Source organism: Moschus berezovskii, chromosome 16 (assembly GCF_049115385.1).
Source record: "Moschus berezovskii isolate FMDL1 chromosome 16, NW_MosBer_1.0, whole genome shotgun sequence".
NCBI classification, from domain to species: domain Eukaryota; kingdom Metazoa; phylum Chordata; class Mammalia; order Artiodactyla; family Moschidae; genus Moschus; species Moschus berezovskii.
Window position 1 is genome coordinate 34787453 of NC_142475.1, and position 27463 is coordinate 34814915.

The following is a 27463-nucleotide window of genomic DNA, read 5'->3' on the forward strand; positions in this document are numbered from 1 at the left end:
TGTTGCAAACTGGCCTAAGCCAACCTCATGCTTCACAATTAATGGACTCTTTTGGTATCAATAACTAAAACTCCAAGGTAGGTGAAGTCTGTAACAGAATGTGCATGAATGCCTGGGATCCCATTAAAATACTGATTTTGATTCAGTAGGTCTGGGGTAGGTCTGATTCTGTAGTTCTAACAAACTCCCAGGGAAAAACTATACTGCTGATTGCATCCATTACACTTTGAGCAGCAACGTGTAAACTGCTTACAGAAACGTGTACGTTTCTGCGCCTAAAACTTTGCTCCCAGGTTCTATTAGAAACAGGCCTTAAACTAAAGCTGGCAAAGAGACAAAAGAGGCATACAACCTGCTCTATAACCTGGATGAACTCCCAGAACTTTGTCCTTTTATTCTGACCATGCCATTCCATAAATGAAAGCTGCAGTGTTCTGGAAGCAGAGATTCTGTTAATTTTAGAGGATGAATCAGGCAATCGCAGAAACAACTGCCAGACGAAGGGTAGTTTTAGAATCAAGCTGCGGGCCACTCTGTGAAGAGTTCAGACCGCTGAGTTCCCTGGATTGCTATGCTCTATGCAAATACAAGAGGGGTTTCCACAATATTTATGAGATTTCTAGAATCCACGTATTTTGAATGCCAGTAATTTTATCAATGTAAACATACTACTATCTGAACCTCTGCCATCAACTGGAGATAAAGAAAGCTCAGTAGGACTTCTTTAGGGGCACACTGCGTAAGAATCTGCCTGCCAACGCAGAGAAAATGGGTTTGATCCCTGGTCCGGGAAGATTCCACATGCCTTGGAGCAACTAAGCCTGGATGCCACTGGGCACCACAACTAACTGAGCCCACAGTCCCTAGAGCCCGTGCTCTGCAACATGAGAAGCCCCCACAGTGAGAAGTCCATGCACCCCAACGAAGAGTAGCCCCCATTTGTTGCAACAAGAGAAAGCCCATGTGAAGCACTGAAGACCTAGTGCAACCAAACATGAACAAATATATAATTTAAAAAAAAGAGAGAGCTGGACATTTACAGCAACCAGCCCTGCAGTGACTCAATCCTGTAACGAGTATCCCAAATAGGGCGATTCACAGCACCTGTTTTTATCACTGCCCTTGTACAGACTACACAGCACGCTCTTAGTAAGAAATACGCGCTCCAAACTAGATTCTGCCCATAATTGGAAGCAGGAGGGATTAATTCTGCATTTGAGAGACACCACTGGGAAGGAGGCAGGGGGAGAACAACCCCCTCGAGTAAGACGCAGACCTTTCCTCGCCTCCTCCCAAGCATGCGCTGCAGGTTCCCTCAGCCAAAGCCCCTTTACCCCCCACTTACTCATTTTTCCAATTTACTTCTATCTGGGCCCTCTTCCCACCATGTCTTCAGCACAGCATACTCTCATGTCGCCTCGTGAGAAACAGAAAGTAAGAGGCAGAAGCAGTGCTAGAGATGGCTGACACCAGTGGGTTTTCAATCTTAGCCTTGAAAAGCCATTTGCAGACCGAATACTGCCCTGCAGTGCAAACACACAGTTCACGGAAGAAAGCGGGCGGGATGTAAGGAAAACTGAAACACAACCTATTCCCACTCTGGCCATCCCCTCAGACAGTTGTCCTTGATGGGTTTCCAGAGGACACTATTTTTTAACACTAACCTGGGCTTCCCTGGTGGCTCAGTGGTAAAGAGCCTACCAGCCAATGCAGGAGACCCAGGTCGAGTCCCTAATGGGAGAGGATCCCACAGCCCGCCCCAAAGCAACTAAACTTGTGCGCCGCAATTATTGAGCCTATGCTCTAGAGCCTGGGAGCCACAACTACTGAAGCCAGCGAGCCCCAGAGCCCGTGTTCTGCAATGAGAGAAGCCACCATAATGAGACACCACGCACCCCAACAGAGTAGCCCTCACTCACCGCAACTAGAGAAAAAGTCTGTGCAGCAACGAAGACCCAGCATGCTGCTGCCCCTGCTGCCGCCAAGTCGCTTCAGTCTTGTCCGACTCCGTGCAACCCCATAGATGGCAGCCCACCAGGCTCCCCCGTCCCTGGGATTCTCCAGGAAAGAACACTGGAGTGGGTTGCCATTTCCTTCTCCAATGCATGAAAGTGAAAGTGAAGTCACTCAGTTGTGTCCGACCTGTAGTGACCCCATGGACAGCAGCCTACCAGGCTCCTCCATCCATGGGATTCTCCAGGCAAGAGTACTGGAGTGGGGTAGACCCAGCATGCTGCTGCTGCTAAGTCACTTCAGTCGTGTCCGACTGTGTGTGACCCCATAGATGGAAGCCCACCAGGCTCCCCCGTCCCTGGGATTCTCCAGGCAAGAACACTGGAGTGGGTTGCCATTTCCTTCTCCAATGTGTGAAAGTGAAAACTGAAAGTGAAGTCGCTCAGTCGTGTCCGACCCTTAGCGACCCCATGGACTGCAGCCTACCAGGCTCCTCCATCCATGGGATTTTCTAGGCAAGAGTACTGGAGTGGCTTGCCATTGCCTTCTCTGAGACCCAGCATAGCCAACAATAATTAATTTAATAACACCAACCTGATATGAAGGGATTCTTCCATCACCCGTTTTGCAGACAAGGAAGCTGACTTGTTGAAGGGGTAAGCAGTTTTCTGAAGTTCTAGTGTGAGATGGGGCAGAACCCAAACTCTCCTTCTGCCAAGGGTCAGGTCACAGGGCCAGGCTATAAGCGAGCGAGGAGCAAGTGTACACTCTTGTCCGGAGGCTGATGAAGCATGCTGGAGCTTAGTGGGATAACACGAGTCAGAGTCCCAACCTGGTTGTCCATCTCCCGACTCCTCCTCCCAGCCAGGGGATTCATTCCACTATCTTTAAATAACGGGTCAGTTTTTCTGGGTTTCAGATCCATCTCCACATATCCAGATGAAAATGTTTCGTTCTGCAGTCCGCGGTGTCACCTAAAAACCAAAATAAGGCTTTTTCAGTCTTATCGATGCCATTCAGCCAGCAAGACACACCGTAGCTTGTCATGACCAAGACGACGTGGCTGCTCCCTACCCCAAAGGTGGAATGGTTTCTGACTTTCCTCCTGTGAGTCAGTGCTCTTTTCATCTGTGTCAGATGCACCCCATTAGCTGATATTGTATCAACCTGCTCATCTCATTCCCCTAAAGCTTCCATTGTTCTCTTGGTCTCCATCTCTCTCACTCGTGCAAAAGGAGGTTTTCCTGATGCACACATTTATACCTTGGTGTTCACTGCTGCTACTGCTGCTAAGTCGCTTCAGTCGTGTCCGACTCTGTGCGACCCCATAGATGGCAGCTCACCAGGTACGGTACTGCTTATAATCAAGGGTAAATTCTCCCCATGATAAGACGGTGAAGCACTTCGGGAAATCACTCATGCTTATGTTCTGGACACTGTGGGTATGTCTCTCTCAGGGTTTTCTGTGGCTCTTCTTCACCCTGTTCTCCTCCCATCTTCTCCCTCCTTCCTCCTCTTTCACACCTCCCCTCTCTTGCCCCTGCCTCCACCCACCTTCCTTCTGGGCCAGGGGTTGTTAAGAAGGTATATTCATTAGCCTTTGTATCATCTAACACTGACCCTGTCTACATTCCACTCACCACCATACATACCACCATTTTATTTGCCAAAATCACATGGGTCTATAGCCTGTGGATGTGAGAGTTGGACTGTGAAGAAAGCTGATCACTAAAGAATTTATGCTTTTGAACTGTGGTGTTGGAGAAGACTCTTGAGAGTCCCTTGTACCGCAAGGAGATCCAACCAGTCCATTCTAAAGGAGATCAATCCTGGGTGTTCATTGGAAGGACTGATGCTAAAGCTGAAACTGCAGTACTTTGGCCACCTCATGCAACGAGTTGACTCACTGGAAAAGACTCTGATGCTGGGAAAGGTTGGGGGCGGGAGAAGAAGGGGACGACCAAGAATGAGATGGCTGGATGGCATCACCGACTCTGTGGACATGAGTTTGAGTGAACTCCGGGAGTTGGTGATGGACAGGGAGGCCTAGCATGCTGTGATTCATGGGGTCATGGAGAGTCGGACACGACTGAGCGACTGAACTGAACTGAACTGATAGCCTGCTCTTTGGAAACAGTAACAGTAGTGACCAGATGAAGATTAATGAGGCAATAAGGAAAAAGAAACCACAACAAGGGAGAAATCTAAATAAAAGAAGGAAGGAGAAGAGAAAAAAAGGAAGAAAGGAATTAAAGAAAAGTAACTAAACTATAAGCATATATCTCTAATAATATGAGTAATTAGCCTTAAGGAACTCTTCATTATGCACTGTTCTGTGTGTGTGTGTGTGTGTATTTACAGTGAGATCCTACAAGTATCCTATTATTTTCCCTTATTTCATGCATGAGGAAATCTAGGTATATTCAAGCCCAATCAGTAAATATAGAGCCAGGATTCAGTGCCAAGGTCTAAGTACAGGCAGTCTGATTCCAAAGTCTGGCCTCTGAAGACCCAGTGCCTGTGTTTCGGGATTGAGAATGATTATAGTAGAAAAGTCCAGGAATCAGGACTGCACACACCGGTGGCTCAAAGATTCAGAAGGGTCCAAGGGCATTATAATACCAGGGATTTCTCCACATCAAGGCCACAGTATGGGGAGGATTCTGAGCCATTAAAAGCAAAGCTATTCCTAATCAGCAATCCAGAGACCACAGTTTTGCAACAAGAAGAGCAACGAGAAGGAAAAAGCCAGAGCAAGGCTTGTGTTAACCTCCTGAGATCATTAAATCAATGGTTTGCTTTATATGAATGTATGAATGAATTAGACTCGCTAGCTGTGCTGTGCTCAGTTGTGTCCGATTCTTTGCAACTTCATGGACTGTAGCCCGCCAGGCTCCTCTGTCCGTGGGATTTCCCAGGCAAGAAAACTGGAGTGGGTAACCATTTCCTTCTCCTGTGGATCTTCAGGATCCAGGGATTGAACCCGAGTCTCCTTTATTGGCAGGTAAATTCTTTACCATTAAGCCATCTCTAGTTTGAAATGCCTGCCTATTTTAGGAGGCTGAAGCCAATTTGTTTTCTTTTTTAAAAAAAAAATCACTTCACAAACTCTGGAGGTTGTTTCATTGCAACTGCTGTCTTACCGCTGTATTTCAGTCACTGGTTACTCACAAGTGGATTATCCACTTTGTGGACTGCTTCTGGAAAGTTTTTAAACCAGTGTGACTTTTTCAGGCCAATCACTGCTCCTGAGAAATCTGCATGCAGGTCAGGAAGCAACAGTTAGATCTGGACATGGAACAACAGACTGGTTCCAAATAGGGAAAGGAGTACGTCAAGGTGGTATATTGTCACTCTGCTTATTTAACTTGTATGCAGAGGACATCATGAGGAACACTGGGCTGGAAGAAGCACAAGATGGAATCAAGATTGCCAGGAGAAATATCAATAATCTCAGATATGCAGATGACACCACCCTTATGGCAGAAAGCAGAAAAGAACTAAAGAGCCTCTTGATGAAAGTGAAAGAGGAGAGTGAAAAGTTTGGGTTAAAACTCAACATTTAGAAAACTAAGATCATGGCATCTGGTCCCATCACTTCATGTCAAATAGATGGGGAAACAGTGGAAACAGTGACAGATTTTATTTTTGGGGGGGTTCCAAAATCACTGCAGGTGGTGACTGCAGCCATGAAATTAAAAAACACTTGCTCCTTGGAAGAAAAATTATGACCAATCTAGACAGCATATTAAAAAGCAAAAACATTACTTTACCAACAAAGGTCCATCTAGTCAAAGCTATGGTTTTTCCAGTAGTCACATATGGATGTGAGAGTTGGACTATAAAGAAACCTGAGTGCCGAAGAATTGATGCCTTTGAACTGTGGTGTTGGAGAAAACTCTTGAGAGTCCCTTGGACTGCAAGGAGATCCAACCAGTCAATCCTAAAGGAAATCGGTCCTGAATATTCATTGGAAGGCCTGATGCTGAAGCGGAAACTCCAATACTTTGGCCACCTCATGTGAAGAACTGACTCATTTGAAAAGACCCTGATGCTGGGAAAGATTGAAGGCAGGAGGAGAAGGGGACGACAGAGAATGAGATGGTTGGATGGCATCACTGACTCAATGGACATGAGTTTGAGTAAACTCCAGGAGTTGGTGAGGGACAGGGAGGCCTGGCATGCTGCAGTCCATGGGGTTGCAAAGAGTCAGACATGATGGAGTGACTGAACTGAACTGAACATGGAGCTGTCCAGTTTCCCCAGCACCATTTATTGAAGAGGCTGTCTTTGTCCCATTGTATATTCTTGCCTCCTTTGTCAAAAATAAGGTACCCATAGGTGCATGGGTTTATTTCTGGGCTTTCTATCTTGTTCCATTGGTCTATATTTCTGTTTATGTGTCAGTACCATACTGTCTTGATGACTGTAGCTTTGTAGTATAATCTGAAGTCAGGAAGGTTGATATCTCCAGCTCCATTCTTCTTCCTCAAGACTGCTTTGGCTATTCGGGGTCTTTTGTGTTTCCATAGGAATTGTGAAATTTTTCTCCTAGTTCTGTGAAAAATGCCATTGGTAATTTGATAGGGATCACACTGAATCTGTTGATTGCATTTGGTAGTACAGTCATTTTCACAATATTGATTCTTCCTACCCAGGAACATGGACTATCTCTCCATCTGTTTATGTCACCTTTGATTTCTTTCATCAATATCTTATAAGTTTCTGTGTACAGTTCTTTTGTCTCCTTAGGTAAGTTTATTCCTAGATATTTTATTCTTTTTGTTGCAATGGTGAATGGGATTGATTCCTTAATTTCTCTTTCTGATTTTTCACTGTTAGTATATAGAAATGCAAGTGATTTCTATGCACTGATTTTGCATCCTCTGACTTTGCTAAATTCACTGATCAGCTCGAGTAATTTTCTGATAGTATCTTTAGGGTTTTTTATGTACAGTATCATGTCATCTGCTAACAGTGAGAGGTTTACTTCTTCTTTTCTGATCTGGATTCCTTTTCTTTTTCTTCTCTGATTGCTGTGGCTAAGACTTCCAGCGCTATGTTGAATAACAGAGGTGAAAGTGGGCACCCTTGTCTTGTTCCTTATCTTAGGGGGAATGCTTTCAGTTTATCACCATTAAGAATAATGTTTGCTGTAGGCTTATCATAAATGGCCTTTACTATGTTGAGGTAGGTTCCTTCTATGCCCATTTTCTGAAGAGCTTTAATCATAAACAGGTGCTGAATTTCATCAAAGGCTTTTTCTGCATCCATTGAGACTGCTGCTGCTTCTGAGTCACTTCAGTCGTGTCCGACTCTGTGTGACCCCATAGACGGAAGCCCACCAGACTCCCCCATCCCTGGGATTCTCCAGGCAAGAACACTGGAGTGGGTTGCCATTTCCTTCTCCAATCCATTGAGACTATGATATGGTTTTTATCTTAGCCTTCTTTTCATAAGAGAACATGGCCTGTAATGAAGAACAAAGGCTTTCTGAGGGCCTCATACTTTCTTGGGAAGCATGTCCTTAGGAAAAGTTGATCTAACCTTGCCCCTCAATATTCTCAACTATTCAAGAAGACTTTCACCCAAAGTCTCCAAAATATTCATAAATGAATAAGTTAATAACATTTATTCTCTGACACCCAATGAAATCTATATTCAATGCCCAACTTCTGATAGGTCCAGTTTCTATAACCTTGCTAGGCTTCATTGGCAGGTCTCTGTTGAACCATTTCCTCCAACGCAGAAATCCTCATTCAGATCTGTGACACTTGACTTCAATGGAACAATCAATATTATGAAAATGACTATACTACCCAAAGTAATCTATAGATTCAGTGCAATCCCTATCAAATTACCAATGGCATTTTTCACAGAACTAGGACAAAAACAATTAGGGCTTCCCTGGTGGCTCAGTGGTAGAGAATCCACCTGCCAATTCAGGAGACACAGGTTCAATCCCTGGTTCAGGAAGATCCCACATGCCAAGAAGCAACTAATCCTGTGCACCATAACTACCGAGCCTGAGCTCTAGAGCCTGGGAGCTGCAGCTACTGAGCCCAAGAGTTGCAACTACTAAAGCCCACATGCCCTAAAGCCCATGCTCCACAGCGAGAGAAGTCACCACAATGAGAAGCCTGAGCACTGCAATGAAGAGTAGCCCTGCTCTCCAAAACGAGAGAAAAGCCCATGAAGCAATGAAGACTCAGCACAGACAAAATAAAATAATAATTTTTTTTTCAATTTTACAATTCATATGAAAACACAGAAGACCCCAATTAGCCAAACCACTCTTCAGAAAGAAAAACAGAACTGGAGGAATCAAGCTCCTTGGCTTAAGACTATACTACAAAGTTACAGCAATCAAGACATTTATGGTCTTGATTATCTTACCAACATAAAATTTGGTAACATGTTTACCAGCATAAAAATAGAAATATAGATCAATGGAACAGGATAGAAATCTCTTAGATAAACACACACACCTATGGATATCTTATATTTGCCAAAAGAGGTAAAAATATACAATGGAGAAAAAACAGCCTCTTCAATAAGAGGTGCTGGGAAAACTGGACAGCTACATGTAAAAGAATGAAATTAAAACACTTCCTAACACCATACACAAAAATAATTTCAAAATGGATGAAGGACCTTATTATGTATGGCCAGACACTATAAAACTTTTAGAGGAAAACTAGGGCAAAACACTCTGACATAAATTGCAGCAAGATCCTTTTTGACCCACCTCCTAGAGTAATGAAAATAAAAACAAAAATACACTTTAGTCAGATAATATCCAGTCACCCAATTGCCTCCTTAGACAAAGTACAATTTCTTTTTTTTTTTCTTTTTTTAATTTATTGGAGGCTGAAGTGACTTAGCAGCAGCAGCAGCAATTATTTTACAATATTATATTGGTTGGTTTTGCCATACTTTGACATGAATCTGCCCCGGGTGTACATGAGTTCCCCTTCCTGAACCCCCCTCCCACCTCCCTCCTCCCCTTATCTTCCCTCTGCGTCATCCCCACACAGCAGCCCTGAGCATCCTGTAACATGCATTGACCCTGAACTGGCGATTCATTTCACATATGATAATATACATGTTTCAATGCCATTCTCCCAAATCATCCCACCCTCATCTCTCACGTTCTCACTGATCTTTCAAATACGACCAGGACTACTATTATTAAAGATGGCTAACACTCATTGGGTCACACATTCTTCTAATCATCTTCCATTTAATTAACAACTCCTTTAATCCTCACAACAACCCCATGAAGCAGTGACTGTTATTAACACCCAGCAGTCAAAGGAGAAGGACTCATCATCCTGAATCATTCAAGCTCTTCTTTTGCTGAAGTTTCTCTGCAACCTTTGGCTGCTGGCTTTGGCATCCATGAGGGCCTTTGAAATTAGCAAGGGAAGTGGGGGAATGGGGGGTGCCCAGGTTCACAGGGAAAAAATGCTAGGCCTCCTTCTAAATTCCCTTTAAGAAGAGGCTGCCCAGCTGCTGCTCAGGGCTCCCGTGTCCTTTCAGCACTGACAGAGGCAGCAGCTGTTTCTCACTGGCCTTGCATAAATCTAAATCTGCTGCAGAACACTGCGGGCCTCCCTCCTGCTACACTGGAATCTTCTCTCCCTGGTGAGATGCCTTAAAGACTGAAATGTCCTTCTGTTCTGGAATGTCAACAAAAGAGGCTGCCTGCTTCGATTTTCTTGTTCTTTTTCCCAAACACTCTGAGGAGACTGGATACATCAGCCTCACCTGCAGGTGGGGGTTTGGGGTGGGGCGGTGAAGGAGAATGCTTCCAGTAGACATCTGGGTGCATTGGAGGTACCAATGGTCCAGGAGATGACGTCTTTCTACAAAGAAGATAAAAATGCACTGCCAGGGAGCTGTTCTCAGCTTTGTTAGCTGGCTCTGTGCTCTTATTACTTGGGGATGAATTTTCAGGCTCAAGTGAGAGAAAAGGGGCCGGCTGTTGTTATCCATTCGTACAGAGCCCTGGGGACCCAGTCTTAGCGAGCCTGGCCTAATGAGGCTGCAAGATGACCTACCCTTTATGTTTACTCCCTCAAGACAGCACAAGTTGCTGCTATCCTGCCAGTTAAGGCAACTCTCTCCAGTTACATTACTTTTGCAGCAAGAAGGGTCAGAAAATTTTCAAAAGTGACATAAATTTCACCTTTAGCACTGTTCAAGGGGACTGATTTTTCTTTCTTTAAAAAAAAAAAAAATGTTTTCAGTGGTTTGGAAGTTTGTTAATCTCAGCAGTTTCCAAGTCAAGCTGAGAAGAGTTCACCTGTTTGGTCACTACACTCAACAGCTGTAAATATGCACCCTGCTTAATAAAGCAGTGGGTCTCTCCTCACAGCAGCACAGATGTCAGACTCTGGTGAAGGAAGTCTCTTCCTGTGAACTCAAACTGCAGTGCCAGCATTGATTTATCTTATCTCCTTAGAAATCAAGGACCAGTAGCAACTTCGAGCTCTTTAGATTTAAGTATCTCTTCTTTTGATCTTCCCTAGGTTCTTTGCTAGAGGTTGATATCTACTAACACTTCAGTGTACCAGAGGAGGCTGCTATTTAAAGGAATCCTCACAAACACTTCAAAAAATGAAGGAATTCTTGCTGATGCCAAAAAATCTCTTCATAATTTGTTTGCTTTGTTACTTTGGATTTAATTCAATAAATCTTTGACATTACTGAGATATAATCAGAGATCTTCAAGAATTTCCAAATGTAAAAGAGTCATTATAACATACTCTTTGCTTCTGGCCCCAATAAAATTTACCAAAATATAACTAAATAGTTTAAGTGACACCTTCTTTTAATATAGCATATTCTACTTTTTAATTTATTCCAGACTTCTATGTTGTAGGTAAGAACCAGTTATCAATTGCATAGGTCTATCCAATGCTTGAGTGTATGCTCAGTCACTTCAGTCATGTCTGACTCTTTGCAACCGCATGGACTGTAGTCCACCAGGCTCCTCAGTCCATGGGATTTCCCAGGCAAGAATACTGGATTGGGTTGGTTTCCTCTTCCAGGTGATCTTCCCTGACCCAGGGATGGAACCTGCGGCCACTACAGCTCCTGTTTTGAAGGCAGATTCTTTACCACTGAGCCACCAGGGAAGCCCAGACCTATTCAATACCTTTTAAAAATTTTTATCCATGTTCTTAATTTTTTAATGAATTTTTATTTTAATCAAAGCAATATATAAACATTGTTGAAAAGCCAAATTGTAGAAAAGGGCTTATAAAAGAGAAGAGCTGTTCTGCTTCTCAATAGCAACTACTTTTGATTCACTCAGCTGTTTTTTCTAGACTGCTGCTGCTGCTGCTGCTGCTAAGTCACTTCAGTCGTGTCCGACTCTGTGTGACCCCATAGACAGAAGCCCACCAGGCTCCCCCTTCCCTGGGATTCTCCAGGCAAGAACACTGGAGTGGGTTGCCATTTCCTTCTCTAGAGTATACCTCCTTAATTTCAATATGTACTGACTTTATCTTTTCATGCATCAATTTGAGACACTGACTACTTACATTCCAGTAGATAAAGGTCAGCTGCAGTCCTCGAAGACACTGACACACAAAGTTTCACTTATATGTCTGTCCTTCAAAAGTATTTCTGTCCACATTTTTTGGTTAAGTCAGACTGTGTGTTTATATGTTATGATTACAAGAATATTGCTCTCTGTTAAGCAAAGTTTCCTTTCTTATATAACTTTTTATTTTTCCTGGAGTTTATGTTGTCTTTTTAAATTAATTTTCTTATGTATCAATCAGTAACTCTTCCCTTCACCCCTCCCCGAACAGACACACACACACAATTCTCCATAAAGTCAAATGAATTTGATTGCACACTTGGTTTGCATGAGGGTTTATCAGGGGCTTTCCAGGTGATGCTAGTGGTAAAGAACCCATCTGCCAATCCAGGAGACATAAGTCACATGGGTTCAGTCCCTGGGCCGGGAAGATCCCCTGGAGGAGATCACGGCAACCCACTCCAGTATTCTTGCCTGGAGAATCCCCATGGACAGAGAAGCCTGGAAGGCTACAGTCCATAGGGTCATAAAGAGTTGGAGATGACCAAAGTGACTCAGCACACATGCAGGTTTGGTCAGCTCCAACCCTTTCCCAGACCCCTCATCTTCCTGCCCAAATCTGAGCAGTTGTCTTCTAGGCCAGCTCTCTTGACATTATGGGACCTCTCTTCATCTCGTCTTTATACTCAAAGGTCTGTTTCTTGATTTCACATTTTGAGCTTTCCTCGTTTACTACCTTGTTTAGTAAGAGCATATCTTCCAGTACCTCTCTACATAACAGAGCCTGAGAGGTAAATTTCTGAGTCCTTGCATATCTGAAAATATTTCTAATGCTACTCTCTCATTTGATCAAGACCTAGAAGGACTTGGAATGTGAAGGTGAAGACATGCTTCCTCAAGAATGTTTGTGATATCCTTTTGTTGTCTTCTGGTCCAACTTCATTCTGATTTTAGGATCTTCTCTGTATATCAGATATCTGAAATTTTATCATACTGTATTTGGTGTAGCTTTTCTTTTATTCACTGTGTTAGGCATTGAATGAGCCAATTTAATCTGGTAATTGATGTTTTTTCAGTGCTGGGCAAATTTTTGGTATTACTGCTTAATTTCTCCCTTTTCTTCTGGAATTTCTACATGTCGAAATTTTTAATATTATATTGGATTTCTAATTTTCTTATTTTTTTTGAATTTTCTTTGTATTGCCTCTTTATTGTCTTCTAGAATAGTTCCTCAATTTTATTTTCAAAACTTTTATTTAAATTTTTAATTTTAGCAACCATGTTCTTCTTTTCATTGATTGTTCCTGTCCCAAAGCAGGGGAGCAATGTATCATTACACCTCCCTGAGGTCCATGTGTGTGTGTTTTCTTCCAGCATTTCTTTTTCCACTCATGTCACTCTCATCTCAGTTCCTTTCTTTTGTTTGTTATTTTGGCCTCAGTCTTTCATACTGAAGATTTTCCTCAAATATCAGGCAATATTTGGAGGAGGTACTAAAATTTCAATTTTGTGAGTAAGTGGGGCTTGTTGACTGGCAGTCTTTACATAGGGTGACTGAGCAGTGAACTGAACGTAAGCATTTCAGGATCTTTAAGTACCAATAGCTGCAAGTCTCTTCTCGATAGCTGTTTAGGCTCTTTGCTGGCAAATCCTTGCATCTCTTACTTGCTATACGCCAGTCTGTGGAGATGTGAGGACTGGGCCCCTCAGTTCCGCAGGCTTTCACTTAGTTCCCCCACCCCCATTTTCAACCTCACCCTCGCCCACTTTTTCTGCTATATATGGTTCCATTTTGTGGTTCAGTTCCATCACAGGTTCTGATCCTGAGATTAAGTTTTTCCAAGAAATAAACTTGCGTGTGAATATGGATGTGTGTGGGTATATGTATGTGTTGGGGCAGGTAGGGGGAGAAAACACCTGACTTTGAGGACTGGAAAAAGACCTGGGAATCCGGATGCATAGTACAATGTCTCCTGCAGCCAGTCCGCGCCTCTGTCCTGCTTCCAGATGCTGGCCGTCTAACTCATGCAGTACCTGCATCTGCAGGCGCCCAGCACATAACTCCCTCTACTTTGCTCAGTCACTGCTCCTTCATCCACTCCCATTTCCCAAGTAACTGTTACCCTCTTTTGCCTCCTATTGCCTCTTGTTTTGTTCTCTTGGTTCTCACTGGTTTCCACTTTATAAATTTCCTTCCTCAGTCTCAGTGACTCTTCAAGCAGGAGAGAAGATACACACTTACATGTTATCATCCACATTTAACCTGAAGTCCTCTTGACTGCTCCACATTGTTTCCAATCCAGCAAACAGTATACATTTCAGGACTTCTTGTTTTCAACAAAGGTATCGAGTCTTGATTCTATCTTAAGAGCTGCTGTTCTTCTACAACAAAACTCCACTATCACGTGCTTGCTGGGTTGGCAGTTAAGTTCACTCAGCAGATAAATAACTCACACTTTGCCGGAAAAAATTCAAATACGTGTCTCAGGAAAAGGGCAGAGCATCGTATCAGGAATCTTTAGGGGTTTTCTGAGTGGTGAACACCTCTGAGGCGAATCCCCAAATACCATTCTGTAGACCCAGTTCAGAGATGGAGGCAGGAGAAGGAACTCAATTCTATTTGTTTTCTCTACATCAAGTGAGATGGCATTTGATGATAAGTGTGAAATACACTGAGTCTTCAAAATACCAGTGTGTGTGGAGGGGAGACAAGCTTGTTAAGGGCTTGTAATACATTCACATTCACACACACACAAATGCATATATTTGTCCTAGGTCATGGTAAGTGAAGGGTACATAGGAAGCTGGATTTTGTTCCCAGTACTTCTGGGGTGGGGGGTGGCTCCCAGGTGGTGCTAGTGATAAAGAACCCACCCAACAATGCAAGAGACGCAAGAGACACAGGTTCAGTGCCTGGGTTGGGAAGATCCCCTGGAGGAGGGCATGGCAACCCACTCCAGTATTGTTGCCTGGAGGATCCCATGAACAGAAGAGCCTGGCAGGCTACAGTCCATGGGTCACAAAGAGTTGGACAGGACTGAAGTGACTGAGCAGGCATGCACGCACTTCTGAGAGGGAGGTTCCCTTTAAAAGACAAGGCACTTATTATCTACCCAGAGGCCTGTCAGTTCTGTCTCTGCGGCTCTTAACCATGCCTCTAGACATCTTTCCTGACTGCTGTCCACCTGGAAGGTGTCCTTGCCAACTGGGACTACATTTGCTTTCAACACCTTCTTCCTCTGCCAAACAAGGACGCAGCTGCAATCAATAACAGACTGCTTCCAACTTCTGATGCGATGCAGGCTTCCAGATGACGAGGGGCTTCAAAACCAAGTGCCATGAAGAATATTTAGAGCCCTTTAGTGGAGGAGAAAGCCCATGTGCTGCTCAACTCTCAGAGACCTCCTATCTCTTCCAACTCTTTCTCTGGCTGCATTCCAGGATCATGGCTACACCTGGAGCCAAGGGCAGCCAGGAGAAGCGGCAGAGAACCGCAAACAGGAGCCTATGCCATCAGTGGGATGTTTAGAAAAATCACTTTGACTGCTGCTTCAGAGGATCCTATCCCTTTTGTAATAAATCTTGTCTATTTAGTCTAGTGAATAGTCTTGCAGAAAGAAATTGGAATGGTTAAGTTTTTAAATTAATTTTGCTATTTGTGGCTGCATGAGTCTTCCCTGTGGCACGTGGGCCTTTCTCTAGTGGCAGCAAGTGGAGGCTACTCTGTAGTTCTGGTGTGTGGGCTTCTCACTGTGGCGGCTTCTCTTATCGTGGAACACAGGTTCTAGAACTTGGGCTTAGTAGTTGTGGCCCAGGGGCTTAACTGCTCCACAGCACGTGGGATCTTTTCGGACCAGGGATTGAACCTGTTGTCACCAACATTGAAAGGCAGACGCTGAACCACTGGAAAGCCTAGGAAGCCTGGATTGTTCTTTTTTGGGGGTGGGGGGGGCAGAAATTGTTCTTTTTATTTGCAGGTATCAAAGTGGGAGACAATGAATCTAGTCCAGTGCTGACATTAAGAAGAACTTTCAACTGAACGCCAAGAGTTGAGATGGAAGCTCATGGAAGCCAGGAGCTGGGGGAGAAACGGAGAGACCTTGTCATTCATTCAAATGGCCAATATCAGTTCTGTTTTATAGAACATTCATCATAAAAAGCTTCACAGAAAAGTTTTTTTTTTTCTCTGTCTCCAATCTTGGTGAAAGATGTCTTTTTTTAACAATAGTTTCAGTTGCCAGGCATTCAAATGGGATGAATTATTATGGCACTACTGCGTTACCGGTTCAGACTGAGCCAACAGCAGCATTCCGCACACAGAACGCAGCACCCTGAACTCTCTGTACTGCGAACAAGCAGGGAATCTGTTCCTTTGTTTGTCAACATTAGGTCACTCTGAGGTGCAGTACCAAGGGCTCCATTGTAAACCATGATTAGTAGCTCCTGAGACAGCCTGGAAATTAACTGGTCAATTAGACAAACAGCCTGGATGTACATCTAATTGATAATGAATACATTTTGATACTATATCTGCTTAGCAGATTATCTACAAATTGCTTTATGCATTGGATGGCTCCAAATTGTTACATGGACATCTGTTTTTGTTGGCCACAAACATGTCATTTACAATGGCAATTTTATCATGAACTGAAATCATGGCTTCGCTCACCTTATTAGTCTGTAAACTTCTAACTTTCTGATAAATATCTGGGGCATTGTGTGAGGGTGTAAGAGAGATTTCTGGGGTGGAAGATTTCTTATGAAATGTGTCCTTCTATTGGCTCACCCAGATGAATGTGGCTGTTCTTGCTGTACATATATATGGTGGTGATGGTTTAGTCGCTAAATCGTGTCCAATTCTTTGCGATCCTATGAACTGTGGTCCACCAGGCTCCTCTGTCTACGGGATTTCCCAGGTAAGAATACTGAAGTGATTTGCCATTTCCTTTTCCAGGGGATCTTCCCGACCCAGGGATCGAACCTGCATCTCCTGCTTGGCAGGCAGATACTTTACCACTGAGCCACCTGGTAAATATATATACTTTGCCTAAATGACTCATTTAAAACTGACCCTGAAGTAGCAGAGAATTCCTGTCCTCATCTGTGTGCCTAGGCTCTGACAATTTAAAGCTAATTCAAGTTTTCCTGGTGAAGCTATCATGTGTTTGTGCAGCAGTCTTGAGATCCCAGAGAAGATCATCAGATAAATCCATATTAACAACATTCTACAAAATATCTGCTCACAACTCCTCAAAAACTGTCAAGGTCAACAAAAACAAGGGAAGTCTGAGAAACTGTCATAGTCTAGAAGAGTCTTAGGAGATGTGATAACTAAATGAAATGTGGTATTTGGGGTGGGATGCTGAGACAGAAAAAAGGTTTTAGGCAAACACTCAAGAAACAAAAATAAGTTATGAAAACTTACTGAATAATAATGTGCCCATACTGGTTCGTTTGCTATGGTAAGTGTATCATACTATGTAAATATATGAAGCTAACGCAGGATGTTAACAGCAGGGGAAACTGGGTGCAAGATATAAAGGAACTCTCTGTCCTATCTTTACAATTTGCTTAACTCTAAAAGTATTCTAAAACAAGTTTTAAAAAGAGATCTCATAAAGAGGGAGTCCTTTTGAAAGGGACACTCATCTCCAGGTGAAAACTGTGAGTCTCTGATCTTTGTGCTGTTGTTGAGAGTACACACCTGGTCTTAAATCACTTTGCACAAGTTACTTAATTCCTCGGAAGCTCCGTCTCCTTATCTGTCGAATAGGAGAAACCATGTTGACCAAACAGACACCTCCAGAGAATCTTTGAGACAAGGTTCAGAAATGCTACCACAGTGCCTGCAAGTAGAATGTGTCCCCAGAAACGTCACAGGACCCTCTGGGGCCTTCCTGGGACAGACCCCTCCCCAATACTCTCTGCTGTCAGTCCTCTCTGAAGGACCTAGACAACAGTGTGTGATGCACATATCCTGAGTCGTTTTATTGATGCTAAAACCACCACCAACAGAAGAAATTAACTACTTGATGATCATGTAGCCCCCAGACCAGCTGGTGCCTAAGGAGGCTGCTGCTGCTAAGTTGCTTCAGTCGTGTCCGACTCTGTGCGGCCCCATAGATAGCAGCCACCAGGCTCCGCCGTCCCTGGGACTCTCCAGGCAAGAACACTGGGGTGGGTAGACATTTCCTTCTCCAATGCATGAAAGTGAAAAGTGAAAGTGAAGTCAGTCGTATCCGACTCTTAGCAACTCCATGGACTGCAGCCTACCAGGCTCCTCTGTCCATGGGATTTTTCCAGGCAAGAGTACTGGAGTGGGGTGCCATTGCCTAAGGATAGATAACATTAACTCCTGTGACACAGCCCTGTTATCTCACCATCAACCAATCAGAGAACTGCGCACAAGCTGCTCACACACCCCGGGACCCTGCTCCCTCACTTTGCTTTTAAAAATGCTTTGCTGAAACCCATCAGAGAATTCAGCCTTTTTGAGGACTCTCTGTCCTGAACTCCTTGCTTGGTGCAGTGCAATAAATATTGCAATGTCCTTCACCCAGAGTCAGTAGACTGGCTTTACTGCTCAGGTGAGGAGACCCAAGTTTGGTTCCATAACAGAAACGCAGCTGTTGTTATAAGTAATAATAAAAGAAGCTTGGATTTTCCTGTTGAGCAGCCACAGGCTTCCAGTTGAAGATCTTAAAAAATAGAGTTCCGTTTTCTTGCCAACAGAGCTTCAGGGTTACAAGAAGCTGTTGGAAGGATGAGCCCGTATATAAATGAGGATGGCAGGAGGGAGTCTGTGAATGGAGGGCATTTGTGGAAATCAGAAGCCTCTGCTAAAATGAAGTGAAGGAAATGGCTTAGAAGCTCCATATAGATTAGTCACAGATTATTACTTGACTTAAATTCACTGACACATCTCTATGGCAAGTCAGGGTGGTGGGAGCAGAAGGCAGAGATAAGAAGTGGGTAAACAAAGCTGCCTTGTCTGTTCTTCAAGCATGTCCTTGTCTGCGATGGTCTACTCACCGTGCCATGGCCATCGACATGCTTGTAACTGTGATGGGTCATTGATTTTCGCATTCAGTTTGATGCTTGCCTGGTGATTTGTAATTTGAAAATCTATTCTACTCAGAAGGAAGCTACAAATGACTGTCAAACATAACAAATCTTGAACTCTAACTACCCAGAAAACAACAGCCTCTGAAATTGATGACCTGATGGTCAAAGGCATTTTGTCTTCTGTTTTCAAAGCGCCAAGAAACATCACCTCCTTTAAAGGGAGAGTAGATGGATCTTTAATTTTCCTAATCAACTGACAAACATAAGTTCTTCTCAAAACCCTCTGTCTGCCTTTTCTAAAGGTCTTAGGAAGGACAGGGGCTTCCCTGGTGGCTCAGATGGTAAAGAATCTGCCTGCAATGCAGGAGACCTGGGTTTGATCCCTGGGTCGGGAAGATCCCCTGGAGGGAGAAATGGCAACCTACTCCAGTATTCTCGTGTGGAGAATTCCATGGACAGAGGAGCCTGGTAGACTACAGTCCATGAGGTCACAAAGAGTCAGGCATGACTGAGTGACTAACACTTTCACTTTCATTAGGAAAGACAAAATTATTTTAATGTATCTGGTATAAGATGATTACTTATGTGGGTTACACCTCACATTTGCAGACTTACTGCACATTTGAATGCTCTGCTGTGTCAATAACATATGAAAATCAGTTGTCAGAATCAATATTTCAAAGAGTAAGTCAAAGCCAGTAGGTATCTAACAACTACTTCCTTCATTTTTCTTTTTTTTTAATTTATTTTAATTGGAGGCTAATTACAATATTGTAGTGGTTCTGCCATACATTGACATGGATCAGCCATGGGTGTACATGTGTTCCCCATTCTGAACCCCCCTCCCCATCCCATCCCTCTGGGTCATCCCAGTGCACCAGCCCTGAGCACTCTGTCTCATGCATCAAACCTGGACTGGCGATATGTTTCACATATGATAATATACATGTTTCAATGCTATTCTCTCAAATCATCCCACCCTCGCCCTCTCCCACAGAGTCCAAAAGACTGTTCTATACACCTGTGTCTCTTTTGCTGTCTCGTATGCAGGGTTATCATTACCATCTTTCTAAATTCCATATATATGCGTACTGTATTGGTCTTTTTCTTTCTGGCTTACTTCACTCTGTATAATAGGCTCCAGTTTCATCCACCTCATTGAAACTGATTCAAATGTATTCTTTTTAATGGCTGAGTAATATTCTATTGTGTATATATACCACAGACTTCTTATCCATTCGTCTGCAGATGGACATCTGGGTTGCTTCCATTTTCTATTGTTACCTAGTTGAGAGGCTCAGTAACTGGCCACTTCAAGACACTGTTGTCACCTGGGTTCACCAAATTTAGTCAGGAATAGAATTACAGGGAATAATCTTTAGTTCATTTTAGTAGAAGCATCACAAGAATACAAGTGACCTTTACAGAGAGACGAGAAAGTAGCTGGTATGTTTCTGAGCTGTGGAAAAGATATTAAAAAACCACAAAACTGGTGCAAAGCCATACTATTCCCTTTGAGTAAATCAGAAGGTGGCCAATTCTCTAAGAACAGAGGGGCAATAGTCATAAAAGATGGAGTCAACTTTTCATTTAGGATGAGCTAGATGGCTTACAGGTGAGAACCCATTTTTAACAAGCACCCATTGTAACAAAAACCACCATCTCATAAAAAGACTCCCAAGCTCCAAACAGTGCCCAATTCTTTCAAGCCATCATCCATTCAAGAAAATTCCATTAAAGGCAGAGTCTATGATACATTGGGTGTTTTATCAAAGACTATGAAGTGAAAAGAGGAATTCATTTGTAGAAGGGCGAGTTTCAAACCTGTTTCAGAAACACACCTATCCCATGAGGTGAAATACACCTCAAGGGGTTGCTGCTTAGAAAGGATGACACTCTTTTTCCCCTGAACTCTCTCTAGGTCACCTTCTCCCCTTGCTATAGGAAAGGAATCAGATGGGAGGAAAGGAGTAGTAACTGCCAGCTTATCCTCAATAAGGAACCAGCCTTACTGGGCACCGCAGCAACGTTCCCTGCCTCTCTGTACCTCTGCTGACTCATGCTGATGTGGTCATCATAAAGAGCACATAACCTCTGGGTTGCAGTGAGGACTGTTACCAAGTCCAAGCTCACTCTGCTCGTGAGACAAGGCGTTGAGGCAAGGAAGACAACTTTACGTGGAAAGCCAGCTGACCGAGAAGACAGTAGGCTAGCGCCTCAAAATAACCATCCTGTCAGGGCCTGGAAGCCAGGTTCTTTTATGGATCAGAGATGGGGACTAGTGAGGAAACAAAGTAAAGACTATTTAATTCTTGCAAATATCTTCTACAATGGCAAGCCTCAGGCAGGGGGATGTGTGAGTTTCACTTTCTTACAGCCCTTCACAGTTGGGCAGGGTCAGGCTATCTCCCTGTGAGCCAAACAAAGGCACCCTAACTCAAAGGTCAGGCAGAGAGGGGCGGGCAGGACCCACCAAGGCAGACCTTTATGTATGTCTATAATAACAAGGGGCAACAGAGGATGAGATGGTGGGATGGCATCAAGGACCCAATGGACATGAGTCTGAGCAAACTCTGGGAGATGGTGAAGGACAGGGAAGCCTGGTGTGCTGCAGTCTATGGGGTCACAAAGAGGTGGACATGACTTAGTGCCTGAACAACAACAACAAATAATAATAAAGGTAGCAAAATAAGAATTAAAGTCACAGAAGAATTCAGTACAGATTCAAAATTAACCCTTATAGTTATAGGACTACATGAGTTAATACATGCAAAGCCATTCAATAAACATTTACTATCATTGTCATTACTTCCCAAATGAGTTGATAATGAGTCTCATGATGAGGAGAGAAACAGAAAGCATCATTTAGACAGTGAGATTGTGGGGACAAGGGAGAACTCCTCCAAAACATCAGCTTTGCTGGATGGCAACAGGAGTCATCCAGACCTAACCTGGCTAGAGAGGAGACCCCAACCCCCTGAATACTGGAATTGGTTCAGGGACACACACTCCACCTAAGTTCCTCTAGTGAGGTTCCAACCAGCAAGGGCAGAGGCTTCAACTGTCTTGCCCATGGATATGTCTCCTACCACTTGTTTGACAAATGTTAAATGAATCTTGGGACTTAAGAAGAAAGAAATTCTCTCTTTTTGTTGGGGTTGCTATCCTGGAATAGAAGTCTTGAGCTACCATTTTACTCCTATGAAGGGAGAACCTGTTTGAGAATAAAGCCAAGCCAGAAGACAAAAGAGCTGTAAGAAAATGTTGTCAAAGTCATTTTAGCACCTGGATACAGCTGTACCTGAAGGAAATTCACTCTTGTATTTTTCAGTTACTAGTGATAACACAATCTCTTTCACTCTCTAATGCTATGATTTTTCTTTTGGAATCAATTTGAGTAGTTTCTGAACTTGAAACTGACTTTTATTTTCTCTGTGCTCTGTCCACTCAAACACTATGGATCAGATTGAATTGAGAAGCTAAGCAGAGTTCATGATCACAGGGGAGATGGGATAAGTGGTAGAAAAGGCAGGTGAGGTCTCTGGTGCCCTGCTTCAGCTGGAGGCATGAAGCTCCACTTTCTCTGGTCTCAACAGGAGCCAGGAGGAGAAAGAAGGTCACCCCCTACAGCTTGCATCACACAGTCTCTGTAGCCAGAACACTTTCCAGACAATCCAATCCTACTCCCAATTTTTACAGAGAAAGAGGGACCTTGAGTAGCTGTGCCCAGTGTTACCTTGCCAGACAGACAAGGTGAAATTCACGCTGCACAATTTTTATTCGAATCCCTGCAAAGTTGCCATATTTGGAAACACATAGCTCTGTTTCAAAATAATACCCATTTGAAAACCTTTATTATTTTTTGTTTATTTATTTATTTATTTATTTTTGGTAATTAATTTATTTTTTATTGGAGGCAAATTATTTTACAATATTATATTGGTTGGTTTTGCCATACATTGACATGAATTCACCCCGGGTTTACATAAGTTCCCCCTCCTGAACACCCCTCCCACCTCCCTCCTCCCTTTATCCTCCCTCTGGGTCATCCCCGCATGCCAGCCCCGAGCATCCTATAACATGCATTGACCCTGAATTAGTGATTCGTTTCACATATGACAACATACGTGTTTCAATGCCATTCTCCCAAATCATCCCACCCTCACCCTCTCCCATAGAGTCCCAAACTGTTCTGTACATCTGTGTCTCTTTTGCTGTCTCGTATACAGGGTTATCATTTGCATCTTTCTAAATTCCATATATATGCGTTAGTATACTGTATTGGTGTTTTTCTTTCTGGCTTACTTCACTCTGTATAATAGGCTCCAGTTTCATCCACCTCATTAGAACTGATTCAAATGTATTCTTTTTAATGGCTGAATAATACTCCATTGTGTATATGTACCAGAGCTTTCTTATCCATTCGTCTGCAGATGGACATCTAGGTTGCTTCCATGTCCTGGCTATTATAAACAGTGCTGCAATGAACATTGGAGTACACGTGTCTCTTTCAATTCTGGTTTCCTCGGTGTGTATGCCCAGGAGTGCGATTACTGGATCATATGGCAGTTCTATTTCCAATTTTTTGAGGAGTCTCCACACTGTTCTCCATAGTGGCTGTACTAGTTTGCATTCCCACCAGCAGTGTAAGAGGGTTCCTTTCTCTCCACATCCTCTCCAGCATTTATTGCATGTAGACTTTTGGATAGCAGCCATTCTGACTGGTGTGAAATGGTATCTCATTGTGGTTTTGATTTGCATCTCTCTGATTATGAGGGATGTTGAGTATTTTTTGTTTATTTTTTAAGCCAAGATATTCCTTTGAACTGGCCTCAGTTCCTTCCACTTTAGCAGGTGGAAAACCTCTCAGTGGTATCTCTAAAGCTAGAGACAATGTCTTGTTTGCATTTTAATTCCTGTTCGGCAGAGTACCAGAAAGCTTGCAGGAGGCTCCTTCAATCAATTTCTGCAGTGGCCAAGCTAGACATATGTCATCTTCTGATTGGGCCCTCAGGGCTGAATTTGCAAACAATGCACCCTAAGCTATTAAGCCAATAAATGAATCTATTTTCAAAAGGAACATTTAAGTAGTTAGTTCCTTACTTAAAGGGAATTGAAAAGTGTGAAATCACTAGATTAGCAGTTGGAGAAGCTGCAGGTCAGAGCTCATCTTCCATTCATACTGAGTTGTCATGGCTCCAGCAACCTCTCAGAACAGTCACCCTGACGAGTCACTCTGACCAGTCACATCTGCGGACACAAAAAGAGGCCCATAAGGTGGCTCAGAGGTTAAAGTGTCTGCCTCCAATGCGGGAGACCCGGGTTCGATCCCTGGGTCGGGAAGATCCCCTGGAGAAGGAAACGGTAACCCACTCCAGTATTCTTGCCTGGAGAATCCCATGGACGGAGAAGCCTGGTAGGCTACAGTCCACGGTGTCGCAAAGAGTCGGACATGACTGAGCGACGGAACGGAACGGAAGGCATCTGTCTCAATAGCAACAAATTTAAGTAGACATGGAAGGTGCAGATCCTAGAGCTGTCATCACATGGAATTTCTATGGAAAACGAATGGTAGTTAATTTCTGCAAGTAAGATGAGAATTAGAAGGTCTGGTTCCACCCTGGTACTGTAAAAGCAGATTACGGTCTTCTGGTCTTCTGTTCTTCATGATCAAATCTGTCTGACCTTATGCTTATTATAATTAAATCCATGTTAATTATGATTCAATTAGCAACTGAACCTGATGTCCTGTCTTCTCTCTTGTACTATTAGGAAAGTCAGGATCTCTTTACTTGGCTTTCTCTTGGCTCATGTTTCAACTCTGCCTCCTAAAGATCTTGGGTGCCCAGAGTTTTCATCCGTGGATGTCTCCTTCTCCCACACGAGACATGTTTACTGTTCACATTTCTCACACGGAAATGATTTATTTATATACATGATTTATATGAGAATTTTATGTTTTATGGGGTTTATAATTCTCATAAGTATTCTCCAAAATGTGCTCTATAGAAACGAGTTTTACAGATGCCCTTGAAAAAAAAAAAAGAAGGCATGGGGATTCCCTGGTCAGATAACTTTGGGAACATACATGCTATATTCTCCCCTCAGAGATTCACAACGCCTGGTATAGCATGTTAATGACTCAGAGAAATTTAGCAGAAAAAAAAAAAAAATACAGTGAGAAAAAATCTGTTTAACTGAGTTTCACTCCATATTTCAAAAATCAATTTTGTCAATAGATACTTTCTTTCATGGACCTTTATTTAAAGTCCCCTAAGATGATGGTCTAGAGACCCAGGTTTGGATCTAGCTTCAGAAGCAGATGCTAAAGCTTTTTATTCATGCCCAGGGCTGAGGAAAAACAATTTCAAGGTGTATTAATGGTATGTCAGCATTTGTGCTTCAGGCAAGACTACTTTGGTTTAATTAAGACCTTCAACTTGATTCAGAGGTGTGTCAGGATTGAAAATGACTGGCCGTTATGGTTTCCTGATCTAAAGTATAAGACCTCCTCTAAGACATGTGTAAATGCATATTTTTAATCTACTAGAAAATGTAATTTTCTAAAATAGCACTGGCAATACAAATAGTAATGTGGTTCACACAAGTCCTTATCACTGATTTCATCGTTCATCTAGGGAGGATCTAGGGTGCCTTCTCGGGAAGCCTTCCACTCAGATCCCCATCAGTCTGTTGTTTGGGCTTTGAGGGAGACACAAGGAGGCAACAGGCAATGAAAAGCCCCTGAAAAAGTGAGAAAAGGCAGGGGTAGGTGTAAGAATGGGTTAGCATAAGAACGGCCATCTTAGAGGCCGGAAAAACCATTTTTACTGAGTATGTGACTTGAGGGAAGAACTAGATAAAACCTGGGAGACAAGTTAATCTTAAATACCAAGAATGTGGGCGGCTTTGGACACTGAAAATTAGGTAAACAGGTCTGATAAACTTATCTCCTTAAGACCCCAGGAGAGAGATAGGCACAGCTGTGGGTGTGTGTGTGTGGAAAATTCCTGTGAGTTAGGTAATTTAGAAATATCATGATTTGAAAATGCTATATAACCCCTTGGCTCTGAGTGCTCGGGGTCCTTGTTGAAACCCGCTGCGTCGGGCGGACACTTGGACCCCAGCTAGCTGGAAATAAACCTCGCTGTGTGTCTTGCATTATCGTGAGTGTCCTCTGTTCCTTTGAGGGAAGGGCGACTCCGGACTCTAACAGTAGGAAGATGGGATTAAACTGAGAAGTAATTTAATTAAACAATTAATCAGTTAATTAATTGATTAATTATGTCAAGCAATACCTCACGGGTGGGGGGGGGACTGCATTTGGCTTCTTATGATATTTCTGATGCTAAAAACTTAAGGTTGTTTCATAAACGTTTTATATATATATATATATATATGAAAGTGTTAGTCGCTCAGTTGTGTGCGACTCTATGATTCCACAGACTGTAGCCCACTAGACTCCTTAGTCCATGGAATTCTCCAGGCAAGAATACTGGAGTGGGTTGTCATTCCCTTCTTCAGGGGATCTTCCAGATCCAGGGATGGAACCCGGGTCTCCTGTATTCCGGGCAAATTCTTTACCACCTGAGCCACCAGGGAAGTCCATATATACATATATGTATAATTTATTTTATTTTAAAATATCTTTTGTTTTTAAAACATGCCTGTCCCATTTGGTCATTGAGATCACAATGCTTACCCAGTGAGTCAGCAGTCCAAAATTATAAACGGAGTCACAGGAAAGGGTAAGCCACCCAAGTCCTCCTCCTGATCCAATACACTGAATTCTGCTGTTACATGTAAAATGAAATTACACATATGGCTTTAAAGTGCATTCTTATTTATGAGGATGTAAAATATCATGAGATGTGTATTTGTTTTCAATACATCCTCCCTTTCTCATTTCTCATTCTCCACACCACACTCTGACTTGATTATGTGTTCCTGAAAGAAATAGCAGGTTCATATTTGTAGAGAACCTTCAATGTCTAAGGGCATTTTATATAACAGCAAAAAACCACCATATAAAGTGGAGGAAATTCAATCTATATTTGTTGTTTTGTCCACAAATGTCAAACAACCAAACCCCTGGGTGGACTGATTTTCTAGATTGTGCTGATTAAGTGGATTGGCGATTTTTATGTAACCAACAAGCCACCTAGTCCTTCTCTTTCCTAAACTGAGCTTCGTGTTCAGCATCAAACTCTATTTTCATGGATTAGGATGTCCATGTTTGGAAATATTTCCCACTTAGAATATGTTGGGGCTTCACTGGTGGCTCAGATGGCAAAGAATCTGCCTGTAATGTGGGACACTCAGGTTCAATCCCTGGGTCTGGAAGATCCTTTGGAGAAGGGAATGGCAAATCACTTCAGTATTCCTGCCTGGAGAACTCCACGGATAGAGGAGGTTGGTGGGCTATACTCCATGGGGTTGCAAAGAGTCAGACATGACTTAGCGACTTTCAGTAGAATATGTTACCCCATTGTGGCATGAGGCATCTGTGTGTTTGGTAGATAGATTTTGGGGGTTGAGAGTGTCCCTACAACATTGTGGAAAAGACAAAAGTCAAACAGATGTGGCCTCTGCTGTAAGAAAGGTAGAAAGAAGAAAGTCATGATGTACAACTACGTGAACAAGAGAACGATCATCAGAGGACTTTGGGGAGATGTGGCATTTGACTTGAGCCTAGATGTATGGAAAGAATTTCAATCAGTTGAGAGGAAGAGGGGCTTCCCTGGTGGCTCAGACAGTAAAGCGTCTGCCTGCAATGCAGGAGACCTGGGTTCAATCCCCAGGTCAGGAAGATCCCCTGGAGAAGGAAATGGCAACCCACTCCAGTATTCTTGCCTGGAAAATTCCATGCATGGAGGAGCCTGGTAGGCTACA